The 23,731-nt window shown below is 42.1% G+C and overlaps 2 protein-coding genes across 3 annotated transcripts in view; both read right to left on the bottom strand.

Annotated features, from left to right (window-relative positions):
- Window positions 1–1,008, bottom strand: part of LOC143766501 (uncharacterized) — a 149,026-nt gene extending 148,018 nt beyond the window's left edge. Inside the window, exon 1 of the mRNA XM_077254237.1 lies at window positions 856–1,008. The gene's annotated coding sequence lies outside the window, so the exon portion shown is untranslated. The remainder of the gene's footprint in view (window positions 1–855) is intronic.
- LOC143766490 (uncharacterized) overlaps window positions 1–23,731 on the bottom strand; it is a 491,244-nt gene that overhangs the window by 41,520 nt on the left and 425,993 nt on the right. The window contains exon 1 of one of the 2 annotated variants that reach the window (XM_077254210.1): window positions 801–1,031. The exons of the other annotated variant lie outside the window; for it this stretch is intronic. The gene's annotated coding sequence lies outside the window, so the exon portion shown is untranslated. Of the gene's footprint in view, window positions 1–800; window positions 1,032–23,731 lie in introns of those variants that run through there. 2 annotated transcript variants of the gene reach the window in all.

Consider the following 23,731-nt stretch of genomic DNA (forward strand, 5'->3'; position numbering starts at 1 on the left):
TATGTGATAGGTGCTGATATATTACCACTGCTATATATGGAATTTGGACTGAGTCTTTTTGAGATCCTCACTTGGTATAATATGTGTTTTAGATGTATATTCAATAAACTTTATTGATTTTATATTGATAGTGTTATAGTGGTCTGTGAGTACTTTGTACTCATCTTTTGGTGGTATGGTATATTTGTCCACTATTTTCTGATTCTTTCAACATTATTGATGGAGAAGTAGGCATAGCAATGCTTCTGGCTGAGAATATTTTTCTATGCTTTTTGAATCTGTATTTTGTTACTAATAAAGCCTATATATTTAGGCCACAGACAACAAGCAGTTTCTCCCTCGGAGTCGGCAGCTGAATACGTTCCTCATAGACTCATCTTCCATAACGCTAATTCTCGTCTCATTTCCCGACCCTGGAATCGGCATTAGCAATACTGCAGGAGATATTCATTACACGGGACAGGAGAAATAACGACTTCATGATGAGGACGACATCTTCATCTCCTACTGCAGCTCTAGAAACAGATTTGTCCAGAGTCGGTCACTGACTCCATCCCCACCGGCCTCTATATGGAGGTTTCCCGTCTTCCCCGCACTGTAATCTTCTATCACGTTAGATCTCAGCTCTGAGTCACACACAGAAGTTTGAGGCTTATATAGGAGATTGTTGGTAAGAACAAGACCGGAGATATCTGAGGCCGATGTCTCCATGTACGGGGTTTCTCTTTCTCAGGATATGATGGTTTTCTTTGGTACTTTCCCCCATTAGAAGGGACACCGGTGGATATTGGGGTCTTTACCTGCTACAGTCCTGGTGGGATTTACTCGGTACAGTGGCCGCTGGACAAATATCACCATCAATTCCCCTCAGACTGAAGGAACATCGCTCCTCTACTCGGCTCTATGGATCCAGGATGAAATCCACTGCGGCCCCTGCAAGAAAAGAAGGAGAAAGAGCAGAAGTTGGGGGAGACCACCGAGGCCTGAGATTTCTACGGCTGCTCTGTGCGCACAGGACCTGTGATGAGGTCACAGGAGGGGAGGAGTCAGGGGTCACATGATCAGGGCCCTCAGTGTATGCAGGACTCTGCTGTGCTGGTTGTCATGGTGCTGGATGAGGGGAAGTTTATGTGTGGGGTCAGGAGGGGTTTACAGTGTGGATGTAGCAGAGCCGTGTGTGTACGAGGTGTACGGAGCGGAGCCGTGTGTGTACGAGGTGTATGGAGCGGAGCCGTGTGTGTACGAGGTGTATGGAGCAGAGCCATGTGTGTACAAGGTGTACGGAGCGGAGCCGTGTGTGTACGAGGTGTACGGAGCGGAGCCGTGTGTGTACGAGGTGTACGGAGCGGAGCCGTGTGTGTACGAGGTGCACGGAGCGGAGCCGTGTGTGTACGAGGTGTACGGAGCGGAGCCGTGTGTGTACGAGGTGTACGGAGCGGAGCCGTGTGTGTACGAGGTGTACGGAGCGGAGCCGTGTGTGTACGAGGTGTACAGAGCGGAGCCGTGTGTACGAGGTGTACGGAGCAGAGCCGTGTGTGTACGAGGTGTACGGAGCGGAGCCGTGTCTACGAGGTGTACGGAGCGGAGCCGTGTGTGTACTGAGCAGAGCCGTGTGTGTACGAGGTGCACGGAGCGGAGCCGTGTGTGTACGAGGTGTACGGAGCGGAGCCGTGTCTACGAGGTGTACGGAGCGGAGCCGTGTGTGTACTGAGCAGAGCCGGGTGTGTACTGAGCGTAGCCCTGTTTGTATGGGATCCTGTGTACACTGTATACATCCGTATACACCCAGCTTCGGCCACAGACTCCTCTGTGTACACTGTATACACCTGTATACCCCCAGTTTCGGTCACAGACCCTTCTGTGTACACTGTATAGATCCGTATACCTTCAGCTTCGATCACAGACCCCTCTGTGTACACTGTATACACCTGTATACCCCCAGCTTCGGTCACAGACCCCCCCCCCCCCGTGTACACTGTATAAACTCGTATACCCCCAGCTTTAGCCACACATCCCTGTGAACGCTGTATACACCCACAAACCCCCAGCTTTTGTCACAGACCCCTCTGTGTACACTGTATACACCCATATACCCCCATCTTCGGTCACAGACCCCTTGTGTACACTATATATACCCGTATACCTTCAGCTTCGATCACAGACCCCTCTGTGTATGCTGTATACACCCGTATACCTCCAGCTTCAGTCACAGACCCCCCTTTGTACGCTGTATACACTGTATCCCCCAGCTTCGGTCATAGACCCCTCTGTGTACTCTGCATAACCCCCAGCTTCGGCCGCACACCCCCCGTGTACGCTGCATACACCCGTGTCCCCACAGCTTCGGTCACAGACCCCTCAGCTCTCTATCCCCCTGTAGAACTGACCCCGGACACACACGGTAACACTGCGGCCGTCGGCCTCTCGTCTCTCACACATCTACTGATAACATAAGATGGAGTCAGACGAACCCTCCTACAAAACGTGAGAACAAAGTCATTACTACAGGACTGTATGAGAAAGGGATTTATTCTACAAGAAACGCTGGGGCCACAAATGAGAGAATCCGGGCCCCGGGGCTGTATACTCCGGGCCCCCAGGGTGTTAGGACCAGAAAGGGTCTTTGTCCCGGGAGCTACTCGGTATAATGAGACTCTGATCTTGGTCATATAAAGAGGGTTGGAGTAAAATAGAAACTGCCGGAATATGAGACCTTGTCTGATCTCTGTGTCCGGTGTAAGAACTATGGAGATAGCGCTATTCTCCTGTATAATGGGGCATGGCACTGGGGCCAGAATATGAGACCTTGTCTGATCTCTGTGTCCTGTGTAAGAACTATGGAGATCGCGCTATTCTCCTGTATAATAGGGCATGGCGCTGGGGCCTGAATATGAGACCTTGTCTGACATCTGTGTCCTGTGTAAGAACTATGGAGATTGCGCTATTCTTCTGTATAATGGGGCATGGCGCTGAGGCCTGAATATGAGACCTTGTCTGATCTCTGTGTCCTGTGTAAGAACTATGGAGATAGCGCTATTCTTCTGTATAATAGGGCATGGTGCTGGGCCTGAATATGAGACCTTGTCTGATCTCTGTGTCCTGTGTAAGAACTATGGAGATCGCGCTATTCTTCTGTATAATAGGGCATGGCGCTGGGGCCTGAATATGAGACCTTGTCTGATCTCTGTGTCCTGTGTAAGAACTATGGAGATAGCGCTATTCTTCTGTATAATAGGGCATGGCGCTGGGGCCTGAATATGAGACCTTGTCTGATCTCTGTCCTGTGTAAGAACTATGGAGATAGCGCTATTCTTCTGTATAATGGGGAGGGCGCTGGGGCCTGAATATGAGACCTTGTCTGATCTCTGTGACCTGTGTAAGAACTATGGAGATAGCGCTATTCTCCTGTATAATGGGGCATGGCGCTGGGGCCTGAATATGAGACCTTGTCTGATCTCTGTGTCCTGTGTAAGAACTATGGAGATAGCGCTATTCTTCTGTATAATGGGGCATGGCGCTGGGGCCTGAATATGAGACATTGTCTGATCTCTGTGTCCTGTGTAAGAACTATGGAGATAGCGCTATTCTTCTGTATAATGGGGCATGGTGCTGGGCCTGAATATGAGACCTTGTCTGATCTCTGTGTCCTGTGTAAGAACTATGGAGATCGCGCTATTCTCCTGTATAATGGGGCATGGCGCTGGGGCCTGAATATGAGACCTTGTCTGATCTCTGTGTCCTGTGTAAGAACTATGGAGATAGCGCTATTCTTCTGTATAATGGGGCATGGCGCTGGGGCCTGAATATGAGACCTTGTCTGATCTCTGTGTCCGGTGTAAGAACTATGGAGATAGCGCTATTCTTCTGTATAATGGGGAGGGCGCTGGGGCCTGAATATGAGACCTTGTCTGATCTCTGTGTCCTGTGTAAGAACTATGGAGATCGCGCTATTCTTCTGTATAATGGGGCATGGTGCTGGGCCTGAATATGAGACCTTGTCTGATCTCTGTGTCCTGTGTAAGAACTATGGAGATCGCGCTATTCTTCTGTATAATGGGGCATGGTGCTGGGGCCCGAATATGAGACCTTGTCTGATCTCTGTGTCCTGTGTAAGAACTATGGAGATCGCGCTATTCTCCTGTATAATAGGGCATGGCGCTGGGGCCTGAATATGAGACCTTGTCTGCTCTCTGTGTCCTGTGTAAGAACTATGGAGATAGCGCTATTCTTCTGTATAATGGGGCATGGCGCTGGGGCCTGAATATGAGACCTTGTCTGATCTCTGTGTCCTGTGTAAGAACTATGGAGATCGCGCTATTCTTCTGTATAATGGGGCATGGCGCTGGGGCCTGAATATGAGACCTTGTCTGATCTCTGTGTCCTGTGTAAGAACTATGGAGATCGCGCTATTCTTCTGTATAATGGGGCATGGCATTGGGGCCTGAATATGAGACCTTGTCTGATCTCTGTGTCCTGTGTAAGAACTATGGAGATCGCGCTATTCTCCTGTATAATGGGGCATGGCGCTGGGGCCTGAATATGAGACCTTGTCTGATCTCTGTGTCCTGTGTAAGAACTATGGAGATAGCGCTATTCTTCTGTATAATAGGGCATGGTGCTGGGCCTGAATATGAGACCTTGTCTGATCTCTGTGTCCTGTGTAAGAACTATGGAGATCGCGCTATTCTTCTGTATAATAGGGCATGGCGCTGGGGCCTGAATATGAGACCTTGTCTGATCTCTGTGTCCTGTGTAAGAACTATGGAGATAGCGCTATTCTTCTGTATAATGGGGCATGGTGCTGGGCCTGAATATGAGACCTTGTCTGATCTCTGTGTCCTGTGTAAGAACTATGGAGATCGCGCTATTCTCCTGTATAATGGGGCATGGCGCTGGGGCCTGAATATGAGACCTTGTCTGATCTCTGTGTCCTGTGTAAGAACTATGGAGATAGCGCTATTCTTCTGTATAATGGGGCATGGCGCTGGGGCCTGAATATGAGACCTTGTCTGATCTCTGTGTCCGGTGTAAGAACTATGGAGATAGCGCTATTCTTCTGTATAATGGGGCATGGCGCTGGGGCCTGAATATGAGACCTTGTCTGATCTCTGTGTCCTGTGTAAGAACTATGGAGATCGCGCTATTCTTCTGTATAATGGGGCATGGCATTGGGGCCTGAATATGAGACCTTGTCTGATCTCTGTGTCCTGTGTAAGAACTATGGAGATCGCGCTATTCTCCTGTATAATGGGGCATGGCGCTGGGGCCTGAATATGAGACCTTGTCTGATCTCTGTGTCCTGTGTAAGAACTATGGAGATCGCGCTATTCTTCTGTATAATGGGGCATGGCGCTGGGGCCTGAATATGAGACCTTGTCTGATCTCTGTGTCCTGTGTAAGAACTATGGAGATCGCGCTATTCTCCTGTATAATGGGGCATGGCGCTGGGGCCTGAATATGAGACCTTGTCTGATCTCTGTGTCCTGTGTAAGAACTATGGAGATAGCGCTATTCTTCTGTATAATGGGGAGGGCGCTGGGGCCTGAATATGAGACCTTGTCTGATCTCTGTGTCCTGTGTAAGAACTATGGAGATCGCGCTATTCTCCTGTATAATGGGGCATGGCACTGGGGCCTGAATATGAGACCTTGTCTGATCTCTGTGTCCTGTGTAAGAACTATGGAGATCGCGCTATTCTCCTGTATAATGGGGCATGGCGCTGTGGCCTGAATATGAGACCTTGTCTGATCTCTGTGTCCTGTGTAAGAACTATGGAGATAGCGCTATTCTCCTGTATAATGGGGCATGGCGCTGGGGCCTGAATATGAGACCTTGTCTGATCTCTGTGTCCTGTGTAAGAACTATGGAGATCGCGCTATTCTCCTGTATAATGGGGCATGGCGCTGTGGCCTGAATATGAGACCTTGTCTGATCTCTGTGTCCTGTGTAAGAACTATGGAGATAGCGCTATTCTTCTGTATAATGGGGCATGGCGCTGGGGCCTGAATATGAGACCTTGTCTGATCTCTGTGTCCTGTGTAAGAACTATGGAGATAGCGCTATTCTTCTGTATAATGGGGAGGGCGCTGGGGCCTGAATATGAGACCTTGTCTGATCTCTGTGTCCTGTGTAAGAACTATGGAGATCGCGCTATTCTCCTGTATAATGGGGCATGGCGCTGTGGCCTGAATATGAGACCTTGTCTGATCTCTGTGTCCTGTGTAAGAACTATGGAGATAGCGCTATTCTCCTGTATAATGGGGCATGGCGCTGGGGCCTGAATATGAGACCTTGTCTGATCTCTGTGTCCTGTGTAAGAACTATGGAGATTGCGCTATTCTTCTGTATACAGTAAGGGTACTGTCTGACAGTGGCACTTTGGTCGCTACGACGGCACGATCCGTGACGTTCCAGCGATATCTATACGATATCGCTGTGTCTGACACGCTACTGCGATCAGGGACCCCGCTGAGAATCGTACGTCTTAGCAGATCGTTTGAAACTTTCTTTCGTCGTCAAGTGTCCCGCTGTGGCGGCATGATTGCATCGTGTGACAAAGGTGTGCACGATATTGTATACGATGTGTGCACAGTAACCAACGGCTTCTACATCGCAAATACGTCATGAAATTATCGCTCCAGCGCCGTGCATTGCAAAGTGTGACCGCAGTCTACGACGCTGGAGCGATAATCAAGCGATGCTGGAACGTCACAGATCGTGCCGTCGTAGCGACCAAAGTGCCTCTGTGAGACGGTACCCTAATGGGGCATGGAGCTGGGGCCTGAATATGAGACCTTGTCTGATCTGTGTGTCCTGTGTAAGAACTATGGAGATAGCGTTATTCTTCTGTATAATGGGGCATGGTGCTGGGGCCTGAATATGAGACCTTGTCTGATCTCTGTGTCCTGTGTAAGAACTATGGAGATCGCGCTATTCTTCTGTATAATGGGGCATGGCGCTAGAGCCTACATATGAGACCTTGTCTGATCTCTGTGTCCTGTGTAAGAACTATGGAGATTGCGCTATTCTCCTGTATAATGGGGCATGGCGCTGGGGCCAGAATATGAGACCTTGTCTGATCTCTGTGTCCTGTGTAAGAACTATGGAGATCGCGCTATTCTTCTGTATAATGGGGCATGGCGCTGGAGCCTACATATGAGACCTTGTCTGATCTCTGTGTCCTGTGTAAGAACTATGGAGATCGCGCTATTCTCCTGTATAATGGGGCATGGCGCTGGGGCCTGAATATGAGACCTTGTCTGATCTCTGTGTCCTGTGTAAGAACTATAGAGATCGCGCTATTCTTCTGTATAATGGGGCATGGTGCTGGGGCCTGAATATGAGACCTTGTCTGATCCCTGTGTCCTGTGTAAGAACTATGGAGATCGCGCTATTCTTCTGTATAATGGGGCATGGCGCTGGGGCCTGAGTATGAGACCTTGTCTGATCTCGGTGTCCTGTGTAAGAACTATGGAGATCGCGCTATTCTCCTGTATAATGGGGCATGGCGCTGGGGCCCGAATATGAGACCTTGTCTGACCTCTGTGTCCTCTGTAAGAACTATGGAGATCGCGCTATTCTTCTGTATAATGGGGCATGGCGCTGGGGCCAGAATATGAGACCTTGTCTGATCTCTGTGTCCTGTGTAAGAACTATAGAGATCGCGCTATTCTTCTGTATAATGGGGCATGGCGCTGGGGCCTCAATATGAGACCTTGTCTGATCCCTGTGTCCTGTGTAAGAACTATGGAGATCGCGCTATTCTCCTGTATAATGGGGCATGGCGCTGGAGCCCGAATATGAGACCTTGTCTGATCTCTGTGTCCTGTGTAAGAACTATGGAGATTGCGCTATTCTTCTGTATACAGTAAGGGTACTGTCTGACAGTGGCACTTTGGTCGCTACGACGGCACGATCCGTGACGTTCCAGCGATATCTATACGATATCGCTGTGTCTGACACGCTACTGCGATCAGGGACCCCGCTGAGAATCGTACGTCTTAGCAGATCGTTTGAAACTTTCTTTCGTCGTCAAGTGTCCCGCTGTGGCGGCATGATTGCATCGTGTGACAAAGGTGTGCACGATATTGTATACGATGTGTGCACAGTAACCAACGGCTTCTACATCGCAAATACGTCATGAAATTATCGCTCCAGCGCCGTGCATTGCAAAGTGTGACCGCAGTCTACGACGCTGGAGCGATAATCAAGCGATGCTGGAACGTCACAGATCGTGCCGTCGTAGCGACCAAAGTGCCTCTGTGAGACGGTACCCTAATGGGGCATGGAGCTGGGGCCTGAATATGAGACCTTGTCTGATCTGTGTGTCCTGTGTAAGAACTATGGAGATAGCGTTATTCTTCTGTATAATGGGGCATGGTGCTGGGGCCTGAATATGAGACCTTGTCTGATCTGTGTGTCCTGTGTAAGAACTATGGAGATAGCGTTATTCTTCTGTATAATGGGGCATGGTGCTGGGGCCTGAATATGAGACCTTGTCTGATCTCTGTGTCCTGTGTAAGAACTATGGAGATCGCGCTATTCTTCTGTATAATGGGGCATGGCGCTAGAGCCTACATATGAGACCTTGTCTGATCTCTGTGTCCTGTGTAAGAACTATGGAGATTGCGCTATTCTCCTGTATAATGGGGCATGGCGCTGGGGCCAGAATATGAGACCTTGTCTGATCTCTGTGTCCTGTGTAAGAACTATGGAGATCGCGCTATTCTTCTGTATAATGGGGCATGGCGCTGGAGCCTACATATGAGACCTTAAAAAACAAAATCCTATATAGAAAAAGATACCAGAGGTAACACCTTGTACGGTCAAATGAAAACAACTCACAAGAATATATCCTTAAAAAATTTCATCAGACCAAAGAATTATTTTGTTCAATAAAATATAATTTTATTAACATAAGATAACAATAATCATTAATATCACCACATTTATATGTAGAAATCTTATATTTATTAAAAATTATATAAATATTACATATAATAATAAACTGTATATAAAAATTATATAAAAAATATACAAACAGATGAATTATTCCCCTGAAATAGAGGTTTTACCAAGAATATTAAATTTAAAAATCAATATAGAGAAACCACGTGTGTGCAGGACAGGGCAAGCCCAAGCTGATCAGCACTTCTAATTAATATGCAGCAATATATATGTTTAAAAAAACCATAACAAAAATAGTGATACAGATACACATATGTATATATATACACATATATGTATCAAAAATGAAAAAATAAAAAATAATAAATCGTGAGTAAAATCAATCAGATAATATAATTTATATAATTGTGCAATCGTGCAAACAAAGTGAAGTCACCAAATCAAATTATATGCAAAATTAAATCAGACAATGAATAAACTCACAAATCCATCACCATAATGTGATTAATTCTTACCATAATGCTGCCAATAATAAAGTGACATGTGCCAAAATATATTACAGTACTAACCAGCAAAGGATCGCCACTGCCCCGCACACACCACTCCAACGCACGTTTCGCTCGCCGCTTCGTCAGGGAGTGGTGTGAGTGGGGCATAAGGCCTTTATATAGTAAAATAACAGCTGCCCAGTATATTCAATTACGGAACGCTATAATTATATGGCGCCGAGATACCGCATACAAACGCCGCCGCCGCCATGACCGGAAACCGGAACTACGTCACCAAGAGCGTCATCTGACACTGTTAGTAACCCAGACCCCGGAGTCAAGCCACAGGACGGAAGCGGTGCATGCGCACATCGGCGCTCAGCATCCCCACAGCCATTTTAGAGAGGGGCAAAAGAGCCAGAAACAATGAACCAGAAAAATTGCAAATACTATACAATGATATGAATGATAATGCGATTATAACCAACTTTATTAGCACACCTAATCTAAGAATAATACTGGTGAATACACACCAACCATTTAAATTCAATATTAAATCCTAATGTGTTTAATGGACACCAACACATACTCACATACACATGTATACAACTCATATATCCATAAACATGTGAATCACTGTGTACTCATAACCCATACATACCATATATATCTGAATGACACACTAAAAATATGTTAATTGTGTGTGGAAAATGTAAATAAACAACGCTTATAAAAATAAATGCATATATAATTTATGTATACCCAAAAAAATGTGCACCTATGTACCCATTCTTACAATACCTACACATGATCCAACACTATATATGTAACTACCACCTATGTTTTCATGATTTGACCTAATGACTACCCAGCCCACTCTCATGTATACTATATAGGCATAATAATAGAAAAATAAATAAAAAATATAAAAAATAAAAATATAAATAAATATAAATCAAAATATAAATAAATATAAATAAAATAAAATAAAATAAAAAATCATAAATGAAAAATATTAAAAATTAATAAAAACTATTACTTAAAGCCCCCCCACTCAGAATCCCAAACCTCAATCCATATACACACACATGCTAACCCATGTATATACACATGTGTATATATATACACATATATATATGTGTAAAATTAACACACATATATACTAAAACATGTGTGTAAAATAAGGGGGTTGTAAACCCACACATCAAATAAATTATATTATAAAAGGAAATAATTCACCTACAAAAAACTAGAAAAACCCCATTGTTCATTGAGACCCTTGGGATTCATACTTTGGAGGAGTGTGATCCATCTGCACTCTTTTTGTGCTAAAATACGATTATAATCTCCTCTCCTATTTCCCAAGTGGACTCGATCAATGCCTCTGATTTTTAATAAGTGAGATCCCTGAGGATGACAGTAGCGAAAATGTCTAGCTAGCGGTTTCAGTTTATTAAATTTCTCCTTATCCTCAATTTCAACATTATCAGCAGCCTTAATATCCTTAATGTGTTCCAGAATTCTGACACGTAACTCACGGGTAGTCATTCCCACGTATATCCGATTACATGGACATGTAGCCTGATAGATTACCATTGATGTACGGCAATTTATAAAGTGCAAAATTTTATATTCCTTTAATTTATCAGAATCATAGAAGACATCAGTTTTTACCACATACTGACAAGCTTTACATGTACCACAACTATATGATCCCCATTTTGGACCCTTCGAATCAAAAATGAAACGTGACATCGGGGGTACGTAATGACTACGAACCAATGATTCACGCAAAGTTTTATTACGTTTTGCGACAATCATTGGTTTCTCTGGAAGTATCTTGCATAAACCAGGATCCTGCAAAAGAATAGGCCAAAATTTGGAGATAATATCTGTCATCTCCCGCCATCTAGAATGATAATTAGTGACAAAACGAATATGTCCATCAGAACCACCACTTTTCTTCTTGTTTTTATTTACTAATAGAGACTGTCGATCTTCATCTTTAGATCTAAGGTAGGCTCTATGAACGACCTCCTGCTTGTATCCACGTCTCATAAATCTTTCCGTAAGTTCTTTGGCCTGTTCTTCAAAGGTGTCTTTCTGATCACAAATTCGTCTTGTCCTTAAGAATTGACCTGTTGGAATTGCACGAATGACATGAGCTGGATGCGCTGACTTGGCATGTAATAGTGAATTAACACTTGTTTCCTTTCGATAGATGGACGTATGCAGTAGTCCACGTGCATCAACATCTATCTTCAAATCCAAGAAATTTGCCGTATTCCTTCCAATATTCCAGGTAAGTTTAATATTCATAGTATTCTGATTCAGGTGTTGTAAGAATTTTTCCAAATCCATCCGTGACCCCTGCCAGACAAACAAAGCGTCATCAATGAATCTCATCCATAATAACACAGATGCTGTCACTACTGATTCATGATTCTGGATGTATTCCTGTTCCCAAAATCCCATGAAAAGATTTGCGTATGACGGCGCAAACGCAGCCCCCATCGCCACGCCTCTCCTTTGTCTATAGAAGCGATCCTTAAAAACAAAATAATTGTGATACAAAGCATATTCCAATATCTTTATCAAAAAATTTACCAGATCAGAGTCCAGATGACGGTTAGACAGATATCGCTTAATTGCAAATATCCCATGTTCATGTGGTATAGATGTGTACAACGATCCCACATCACAAGTTATGATGTGCATATCGCTGTCTACATGTATACCATCCAGGCGTTGTAATGCCTCGGTACTGTCTTTAATATAAGAAGGTAATTCCATGACAATTGGTTTCAAATAATAATCCAAAAATCTACCTTAGATCTAAAGATGAAGATCGACAGTCTCTATTAGTAAATAAAAACAAGAAGAAAAGTGGTGGTTCTGATGGACATATTCGTTTTGTCACTAATTATCATTCTAGATGGCGGGAGATGACAGATATTATCTCCAAATTTTGGCCTATTCTTTTGCAGGATCCTGGTTTATGCAAGATACTTCCAGAGAAACCAATGATTGTCGCAAAACGTAATAAAACTTTGCGTGAATCATTGGTTCGTAGTCATTACGTACCCCCGATGTCACGTTTCATTTTTGATTCGAAGGGTCCAAAATGGGGATCATATAGTTGTGGTACATGTAAAGCTTGTCAGTATGTGGTAAAAACTGATGTCTTCTATGATTCTGATAAATTAAAGGAATATAAAATTTTGCACTTTATAAATTGCCGTACATCAATGGTAATCTATCAGGCTACATGTCCATGTAATCGGATATACGTGGGAATGACTACCCGTGAGTTACGTGTCAGAATTCTGGAACACATTAAGGATATTAAGGCTGCTGATAATGTTGAAATTGAGGATAAGGAGAAATTTAATAAACTGAAACCGCTAGCTAGACATTTTCGCTACTGTCATCCTCAGGGATCTCACTTATTAAAAATCAGAGGCATTGATCGAGTCCACTTGGGAAATAGGAGAGGAGATTATAATCGTATTTTAGCACAAAAAGAGTGCAGATGGATCACACTCCTCCAAAGTATGAATCCCAAGGGTCTCAATGAACAATGGGGTTTTTCTAGTTTTTTGTAGGTGAATTATTTCCTTTTATAATATAATTTATTTGATGTGTGGGTTTACAACCCCCTTATTTTACACACATGTTTTAGTATATATGTGTGTTAATTTTACACATATATATATGTGTATATATATACACATGTGTATATACATGGGTTAGCATGTGTGTGTATATGGATTGAGGTTTGGGATTCTGAGTGGGGGGGCTTTAAGTAATAGTTTTTATTAATTTTTAATATTTTTCATTTATGATTTTTTATTTTATTTTATTTTATTTATATTTATTTATATTTTGATTTATATTTATTTATATTTTTATTTTTTATATTTTTTATTTATTTTTCTATTATTATGCCTATATAGTATACATGAGAGTGGGCTGGGTAGTCATTAGGTCAAATCATGAAAACATAGGTGGTAGTTACATATATAGTGTTGGATCATGTGTAGGTATTGTAAGAATGGGTACATAGGTGCACATTTTTTTGGGTATACATAAATTATATATGCATTTATTTTTATAAGCGTTGTTTATTTACATTTTCCACACACAATTAACATATTTTTAGTGTGTCATTCAGATATATATGGTATGTATGGGTTATGAGTACACAGTGATTCACATGTTTATGGATATATGAGTTGTATACATGTGTATGTGAGTATGTGTTGGTGTCCATTAAACACATTAGGATTTAATATTGAATTTAAATGGTTGGTGTGTATTCACCAGTATTATTCTTAGATTAGGTGTGCTAATAAAGTTGGTTATAATCGCATTATCATTCATATCATTGTATAGTATTTGCAATTTTTCTGGTTCATTGTTTCTGGCTCTTTTGCCCCTCTCTAAAATGGCTGTGGGGATGCTGAGCGCCGATGTGCGCATGCACCGCTTCCGTCCTGTGGCTTGACTCCGGGGTCTGGGTTACTAACAGTGTCAGATGACGCTCTTGGTGACGTAGTTCCGGTTTCCGGTCATGGCGGCGGCGGCGTTTGTATGCGGTATCTCGGCGCCATATAATTATAGCGTTCCGTAATTGAATATACTGGGCAGCTGTTATTTTACTATATAAAGGCCTTATGCCCCACTCACACCACTCCCTGACGAAGCGGCGAGCGAAACGTGCGTTGGAGTGGTGTGTGCGGGGCAGTGGCGATCCTTTGCTGGTTAGTACTGTAATATATTTTGGCACATGTCACTTTATTATTGGCAGCATTATGGTAAGAATTAATCACATTATGGTGATGGATTTGTGAGTTTATTCATTGTCTGATTTAATTTTGCATATAATTTGATTTGGTGACTTCACTTTGTTTGCACGATTGCACAATTATATAAATTATATTATCTGATTGATTTTACTCACGATTTATTATTTTTTATTTTTTCATTTTTGATACATATATGTGTATATATATATACATATGTGTATCTGTATCACTATTTTTGTTATGGTTTTTTTAAACATATATATTGCTGCATATTAATTAGAAGTGCTGATCAGCTTGGGCTTGCCCTGTCCTGCACACACGTGGTTTCTCTATATTGATTTTTAAATTTAATATTCTTGGTAAAACCTCTATTTCAGGGGAATAATTCATCTGTTTGTATATTTTTTATATAATTTTTATATACAGTTTATTATTATATGTAATATTTATATAATTTTTAATAAATATAAGATTTCTACATATAAATGTGGTGATATTAATGATTATTGTTATCTTATGTTAATAAAATTATATTTTATTGAACAAAATAATTCTTTGGTCTGATGAAATTTTTTAAGGATATATTCTTGTGAGTTGTTTTCATTTGACCGTACAAGGTGTTACCTCTGGTATCTTTTTCTATATAGGATTTTGTTTGTTTCTGAGTGGAAAGGACCAGTATAATGGATTATAAAAATCGTGATGCTAATTGGTTATCACAAATATCTACCATTTTTAAAGATGTCGGCCTTAGTGGGATAAAGGAGACTAATATAAGTAACCAGGAGGAGAAGATGTCTCTGAAGAATGTATTATTTAAAAGGACCAAATCCTGGTGGAATAAAAATTCATTAGAACAATACCTGCAAAGAAATTTGGTTCCACGTGGCCTGCGAATTCAGGTATTTCCCTCTTTCCCACTGGAGGATGCAATATTGCTAAAGAGATGGGAGGATGCCTGTAATTTATGTTCCCGTACTTTTATGGAAATCTTGATTGAAGTTGATAAAAAGAATATAGAATGTTTTGAGACTGATATAAAAATGTTACAAGAAAAATTGCAGAAAAACCTTACGAATGAACAATTGACAAAATTTGATGAAGAACTAAATGCATCTTTTATTAAGTGGGAATCAGAGATTCAAAAAATGAAAGTGTCAAAGTTTCAGCGAGATCTACAAGACTATCAAACAAATAAGATTTATAAATGGCGTGGTAGATCATCTTTAAAAAGAACGACATCAGTAAGTTCAATGGCTAGTACCAGTTCTGTGGGTTCAATAAGCGTTCCTGAGGCTGATTCCATGGAAGTTTATAACAGATATAATACAAGGTTTAAAACCAATAAACGGAAGGGCTTCAATTATCAGGAACAGGAATCGAATAATGATGGTGCGTTAAAGGTAATAAATTTATCTACTGTACAGTTAACCCCTGATCAAATTTCTGTTTTATCTTTGGGTTTGGGTTTTTGTCCTACAGCAAAAATAGACCAATTTACGGTAATTAAAGATACATTCCTCTTTGCAAGGAAGTTACTTTTGAAAAAATATCATACTGACAAAATATCTTGTGGTAATCTCTTTTCAACAGAAGAAGAAATGGCGGCACTTCAAGCATTAGAAGATCTATTAGCTGAACAAGAAGAAACACCAGGTAAATTTCCGGAAAAAATTGGAAAAAAATCCAAAAGTTTCCCTTCTATAACATTGAACTCCTCTGTGGAAATTTTTGTAAAAATGGTTTGTGATAACATACGAGAACTATCATCTAAAAGATCGTATGACAATTTAAATCATGGACAACGGATAGCCCTAGGTGAATTGAGTAGGATGAAAGACCTAGTTTTTAAACCATCTGATAAAGGTGGTAATATTGTAGTGTGGCCATACACTCAATATGAAAAAGAGGCGTTTCGACAGCTAAATGATTCATCCTGTTATGAGAGATTGCCACAGGACCCAACCATGGATTATCAGAAAAAATTATTTGATATTTTGGATTCGGCTTTGGATGAAGGGGTTATTTCTAAAAAAAAAAAAATTTGGGAGGGTTTGAGAGATAATTCACCAAGAGTCCCTACATTGTATTTACTGCCAAAGGTTCACAAAAGTTTGGTGGAACCTCCAGGACGTCCTATTATTTCTGGAAATGGCAGTCTAATTGAACCCGTCTCCAAATTTTTGGATTATTATTTGAAACCAATTGTCATGGAATTACCTTCTTATATTAAAGACAGTACCGAGGCATTACAACGCCTGGATGGTATACATGTAGACAGCGATATGCACATCATAACTTGTGATGTGGGATCGTTGTACACATCTATACCACATGAACATGGGATATTTGCAATTAAGCGATATCTGTCTAACCGTCATCTGGACTCTGATCTGGTAAATTTTTTGATAAAGATATTGGAATATGCTTTGTATCACAATTATTTTGTTTTTAAGGATCGCTTCTATAGACAAAGGAGAGGCGTGGCGATGGGGGCTGCGTTTGCGCCGTCATACGCAAATCTTTTCATGGGATTTTGGGAACAGGAATACATCCAGAATCATGAATCAGTAGTGACAGCATCTGTGTTATTATGGATGAGATTCATTGATGACGCTTTGTTTGTCTGGCAGGGGTCACGGATGGATTTGGAAAAATTCTTACAACACCTGAATCAGAATACTATGAATATTAAACTTACCTGGAATATTGGAAGGAATACGGCAAATTTCTTGGATTTGAAGATAGATGTTGATGCACGTGGACTACTGCATACGTCCATCTATCGAAAGGAAACAAGTGTTAATTCACTATTACATGCCAAGTCAGCGCATCCAGCTCATGTCATTCGTGCAATTCCAACAGGTCAATTCTTAAGGACAAGACGAATTTGTGATCAGAAAGACACCTTTGAAGAACAGGCCAAAGAACTTACGGAAAGATTTATGAGACGTGGATACAAGCAGGAGGTCGTTCATAGAGCCTACCTTAGATCTAAAGATGAAGATCGACAGTCTCTATTAGTAAATAAAAACAAGAAGAAAAGTGGTGGTTCTGATGGACATATTCGTTTTGTCACTAATTATCATTCTAGATGGCGGGAGATGACAGATATTATCTCCAAATTTTGGCCTATTCTTTTGCAGGATCCTGGTTTATGCAAGATACTTCCAGAGAAACCAATGATTGTCGCAAAACGTAATAAAACTTTGCGTGAATCATTGGTTCGTAGTCATTACGTACCCCCGATGTCACGTTTCATTTTTGATTCGAAGGGTCCAAAATGGGGATCATATAGTTGTGGTACATGTAAAGCTTGTCAGTATGTGGTAAAAACTGATGTCTTCTATGATTCTGATAAATTAAAGGAATATAAAATTTTGCACTTTATAAATTGCCGTACATCAATGGTAATCTATCAGGCTACATGTCCATGTAATCGGATATACGTGGGAATGACTACCCGTGAGTTACGTGTCAGAATTCTGGAACACATTAAGGATATTAAGGCTGCTGATAATGTTGAAATTGAGGATAAGGAGAAATTTAATAAACTGAAACCGCTAGCTAGACATTTTCGCTACTGTCATCCTCAGGGATCTCACTTATTAAAAATCAGAGGCATTGATCGAGTCCACTTGGGAAATAGGAGAGGAGATTATAATCGTATTTTAGCACAAAAAGAGTGCAGATGGATCACACTCCTCCAAAGTATGAATCCCAAGGGTCTCAATGAACAATGGGGTTTTTCTAGTTTTTTGTAGGTGAATTATTTCCTTTTATAATATAATTTATTTGATGTGTGGGTTTACAACCCCCTTATTTTACACACATGTTTTAGTATATATGTGTGTTAATTTTACACATATATATATGTGTATATATATACACATGTGTATATACATGGGTTAGCATGTGTGTGTATATGGATTGAGGTTTGGGATTCTGAGTGGGGGGGCTTTAAGTAATAGTTTTTATTAATTTTTAATATTTTTCATTTATGATTTTGTATTTTATTTTATTTTATTTATATTTATTTATATTTTGATTTATATTTATTTATATTTTTATTTTTTATATTTTTTATTTATTTTTCTATTATTATGCCTATATAGTATACATGAGAGTGGGCTGGGTAGTCATTAGGTCAAATCATGAAAACATAGGTGGTAGTTACATATATAGTGTTGGATCATGTGTAGGTATTGTAAGAATGGGTACATAGGTGCACATTTTTTTGGGTATACATAAATTATATATGCATTTATTTTTATAAGCGTTGTTTATTTACATTTTCCACACACAATTAACATATTTTTAGTGTGTCATTCAGATATATATGGTATGTATGGGTTATGAGTACACAGTGATTCACATGTTTATGGATATATGAGTTGTATACATGTGTATGTGAGTATGTGTTGGTGTCCATTAAACACATTAGGATTTAATATTGAATTTAAATGGTTGGTGTGTATTCACCAGTATTATTCTTAGATTAGGTGTGCTAATAAAGTTGGTTATAATCGCATTATCATTCATATCATTGTATAGTATTTGCAATTTTTCTGGTTCATTGTTTCTGGCTCTTTTGCCCCTCTCTAAAATGGCTGTGGGGATGCTGAGCGCCGATGTGCGCATGCACCGCTTCCGTCCTGTGGCTTGACTCCGGGGTCTGGGTTACTAACAGTGTCAGATGACGCTCTTGGTGACGTAGTTCCGGTTTCCGGTCATGGCGGCGGCGGCGTTTGTATGCGGTATCTCGGCGCCATATAATTATAGCGTTCCGTAATTGAATATACTGGGCAGCTGTTATTTTACTATATAAAGGCCTTATGCCCCACTCACACCACTCCCTGACGAAGCGGCGAGCGAAACGTGCGTTGGAGTGGTGTGTGCGGGGCAGTGGCGATCCTTTGCTGGTTAGTACTGTAATATATTTTGGCACATGTCACTTTATTATTGGCAGCATTATGGTAAGAATTAATCACATTATGGTGATGGATTTGTGAGTTTATTCATTGTCTGATTTAATTTTGCATATAATTTGATTTGGTGACTTCACTTTGTTTGCACGATTGCACAATTATATAAATTATATTATCTGATTGATTTTACTCACGATTTATTATTTTTTATTTTTTCATTTTTGATACATATATGTGTATATATATACATATGTGTATCTGTATCACTATTTTTGTTATGGTTTTTTTAAACATATATATTGCTGCATATTAATTAGAAGTGCTGATCAGCTTGGGCTTGCCCTGTCCTGCACACACGTGGTTTCTCTATATTGATTTTTAAATTTAATATTCTTGGTAAAACCTCTATTTCAGGGGAATAATTCATCTGTTTGTATATTTTTTATATAATTTTTATATACAGTTTATTATTATATGTAATATTTATATAATTTTTAATAAATATAAGATTTCTACATATAAATGTGGTGATATTAATGATTATTGTTATCTTATGTTAATAAAATTATATTTTATTGAACAAAATAATTCTTTGGTCTGATGAAATTTTTTAAGGATATACATATGAGACCTTGTCTGATCTCTGTGTCCTGTGTAAGAACTATGGAGATCGCGCTATTCTCCTGTATAATGGGGCATGGCGCTGGGGCCTGAATATGAGACCTTGTCTGATCTCTGTGTCCTGTGTAAGAACTATAGAGATCGCGCTATTCTTCTGTATAATGGGGCATGGCGCTGGGGCCTGAATATGAGACCTTGTCTGATCTGTGTCCTGTGTAAGAACTATGGAGATAGCGCTATTCTTCTGTATAATGGGGCATGGCGCTGGGGCCTGAATATGAGACCTTGTCTGATCTGTGTCCTGTGTAAGAACTATGGAGATCGCGCTATTCTCCTGTATAATGGGGCATGGCGCTGGGGCCTGAATATGAGACCTTGTCTGATCTCTGTGTCCTGTGTAAGAACTATGGAGATAGCGCTATTCTTCTGTATAATGGGGCATGGCGCTGGGGCCTGAATATGAGACCTTGTCTGATCTCTGTGTCCTGTGTAAGAACTATGGAGATAGCGCTATTCTTCTGTATAATGGGGCATGGTGCTGGGGCCTGAATATGAGACCTTGTCTGATCCCTGTGTCCTGTGTAAGAACTATGGAGATCGCGCTATTCTTCTGTATAATGGGGCATGGCGCTGGGGCCTGAGTATGAGACCTTGTCTGATCTCGGTGTCCTGTGTAAGAACTATGGAGATCGCGCTATTCTCCTGTATAATGGGGCATGGCGCTGGGGCCCGAATATGAGACCTTGTCTGACCTCTGTGTCCTCTGTAAGAACTATGGAGATCGCGCTATTCTTCTGTATAATGGGGCATGGCGCTGGGGCCAGAATATGAGACCTTGTCTGATCTCTGTGTCCTGTGTAAGAACTATAGAGATCGCGCTATTCTTCTGTATAATGGGGCATGGCGCTGGGGCCTCAATATGAGACCTTGTCTGATCCCTGTGTCCTGTGTAAGAACTATGGAGATAGCGCTATTCTTCTGTATAATGGGGCATGGCGCTAGGGCCTGAGTTTGAGACCTTGTCTGATCTCGGTGTCCTGTGTAATAACTATGGAGATCGCGCTATTCTCCTGTATAATGGGGCATGGCGCTGGAGCCCGAATATGAGACCTTGTCTGATCTCTGTGTCCTGTGTAAGAACTATGGAGATCACGCTATTCTCCTGTATAATAGGGCATGGTGCTGGGGCCTGAATATGAGACCTTGTCTGATCTGTGTGTCCTGTGTAAGAACTATGGAGATCGCGCTATTCTCCTGTATAATGGGGCATGGCGCTGGGGCCTGAATATGAGACCTTGTCTGATCTGTGTGTCCTGTGTAAGAACTATGGAGATCGCGCTATTCTCCTGTATAATGGGGCATGGCGCTGGAGCCTGAATATGAGACCTTGTCTGATCTCTGTGTCCTGTGTAAGAACTATGGAGATCACGCTATTCTTCAGTATAATGGGGCATGGAGCTGGGGGTCTAATATTCCTGTACAGGGGTCTCTGGAGAGATAATCCCACCCCAGCATTCTGAATTGGGGGAAAGGAAAAGGGATTGGGACACTTCACTGTAATTTCCCTTCATAAAACATAACTGATTAATAAAAGTGTTTTGTTTCCCCCATTTTGTCTGTAGGAGAGGTAAAGAGCCACGGCTGAAGATGCTTTATCTCCAGAAGGCTACAGGAGAGGGAGGATTGGCAACTCTGAATGTCATTGTCTATTCTGGGATTGGGAGTTAGGAAAAGGGGCAGGAGGACATTTTTGGATTTGTTTTTGGGGTCGGGGGGCAAGAGATGTAATATTTGGCTCTATAGTGTAAATATATGAACACAGTTAGGTCCAGGACTATTTGGACAGTGACTGAATCTCCGTGATTTCAGCTCTGCAGGACACTAATGTGGATTTATAATGAAACAACTGAGATACAATTGAAGTGGAGACTTTCAGGTTTAATTAAAGAGGTTGAAAAAAAAAAATCCTGTGAAAAGTTTAGGAATTTTTCTACAAATTCTCATTTCAGGGGCTCGAAAGTAATTGGTCAAATTATCTTTACCATAAATAAAATGTTCATGTTTAATACTTTGTAGCGAATCGGACGTGGCCTGGCATCTGACTAAAATGGCTGAGTACTGAGCTCCCTCTCCCCCAGAGCCAGGTTAGCAACGTAGGCAGCGCTCATTCTACTTTTTATGGCTCATCCCTCTCATCTAACACCCTCCTTCATGACCTGAGGTAGAAGAAAGCAGAAGAACCAAGGAAAGCTGGAGTTTTACTTCACAGAAGACCGGAGCAGCAAGGAGGGCACTGAGACCTCCATTACCAGCCGGATCTCCGCGGATGGTGTATTGCCCCTTGTGACCCGGACACCTCCAGCGGAGTTTCGCTCTCCACCCGCAGTGAGTATGGGATCCTTGGGTCCCTCCCTGCAGCAAAATCACTCACCGGGTTCAAAATATAGTCCCCTGGCTGACATGGAGGAGGATGTAGTCCCGTCGGGGAGGTGGAGGGATATTTCCTCTCCCACAGTTAACCAAGCTGCACACACAGCCAGAGACTAGGGGAGGAGCTGCAAGTGTCAGCAGGGGAATCAGCCAGCTCTGCTACATCCAGTACTACACTTGCACTGGCACAGTTCACCACAGTTATACTGTGATCAATGACATTATACACAGGAGCTCTGTATATAGCGTCAGTGTAAAGGTAATACAGTGATCACTGGTGATATTGTACACAGGAGCTCTGTATATAGAATACACTGTATAATGTCAGTGTACAGGTAACATACTGACTCACCAGTGATGTCTCTAGGTGAAGTCCTTCATCTTTGCATTTCATCTTCATCTGGCACAGACCACCATCACTTCTTCCAGCCAGGGTTCATCTCTGCAGGAAATAACAGTTAGCTAGAGCACCGCTTGCAGAACACATTACTTAATTTTTCCCAACTTCTACACTACACCAGATGAAGAAAAAAAGGTGATACAGTGTCACTCTGCACAGTAACAGGACCGCCTCCCGCATTTAAAACCGTATCCTCAAAAAATAAAATAAATACATCACTGTAATAATAATATTCCTTAATTAGCCCTTATGGTAATAATATCCCCCATCCTGGCCCCCTGTGTTTCATTCCTGGCTCCAGCCATATGTTCTCCTATCCTGGCCCCATATGTTCTCTCATCCTGCCCTCATGAGCATCCATTCTGCCCCCATGTGATGTCCCATCCTGCTCCATCTGTCATGTGATCCTGCCCCGTGATCCTGCCCCATCTGTATGGCGATCCTGCCCCATCTGTCCCGTGATCCTGCCCCATCTGTCCTATGATCCTGTCTCCATCCTGCCCTGTGTCTCCATGCTTTCCCCTGTGTCTCCATTCTTCCCCCTGTGTCTCCATTCTTCTCCCTGTGTCTCCCATCCTGCCCCCGTGTCTCGCATCCTGCCCCATCTGTCTCCATCCTGCTCCCTTGTCTCCTGTCCTGCCCCATGTCTCCATCCTGCCCCCGTTTCTCCCATCCTGCCCTGTCTCCCATCCTGCCTCCTGTGTCTCCATCCTGCCCCATTTCTCCATACTTCCCCTGTATCTCCATTCTTCCCCCTGTGTCTCCATTCTTCTCCCTGTGTCTCCATTCTTCTCCCTGTGTCTCCCATCCTGCCCCTGTGTCTCCCATCCTGCCCCCATTTCTCCCATCCTACCATCTGTGTCTCCATTCTGCCCCTTTTCTCCATCCTGCCTCGTGTATCCATTCTTCCCCCTGTGTCTCCATTCTTCCCCCTGTGTCTCCATTCTTCCCCCGGTGTCTCCATTCTTCCCCCGGTGTCTCCATTCTTCCCCCGGTGTCTCCATTCTTCCCCCGGTGTCTCCATTCTTCCCCCTGTGTCTCCATTCTTTTCCCTGTGTCTCCATTCTTTTCCCTGTGTCTTCATTCTTCCCCCTGTGTCTCCATTCTTCCCCCTGTGTCTCCATTCTTCCCCCTGTGTCTCCCATCCTG

Source organism: Ranitomeya variabilis, chromosome 4 (genome assembly GCF_051348905.1).
Source record: "Ranitomeya variabilis isolate aRanVar5 chromosome 4, aRanVar5.hap1, whole genome shotgun sequence".
Taxonomy (NCBI): Eukaryota; Metazoa; Chordata; class Amphibia; order Anura; family Dendrobatidae; genus Ranitomeya; species Ranitomeya variabilis.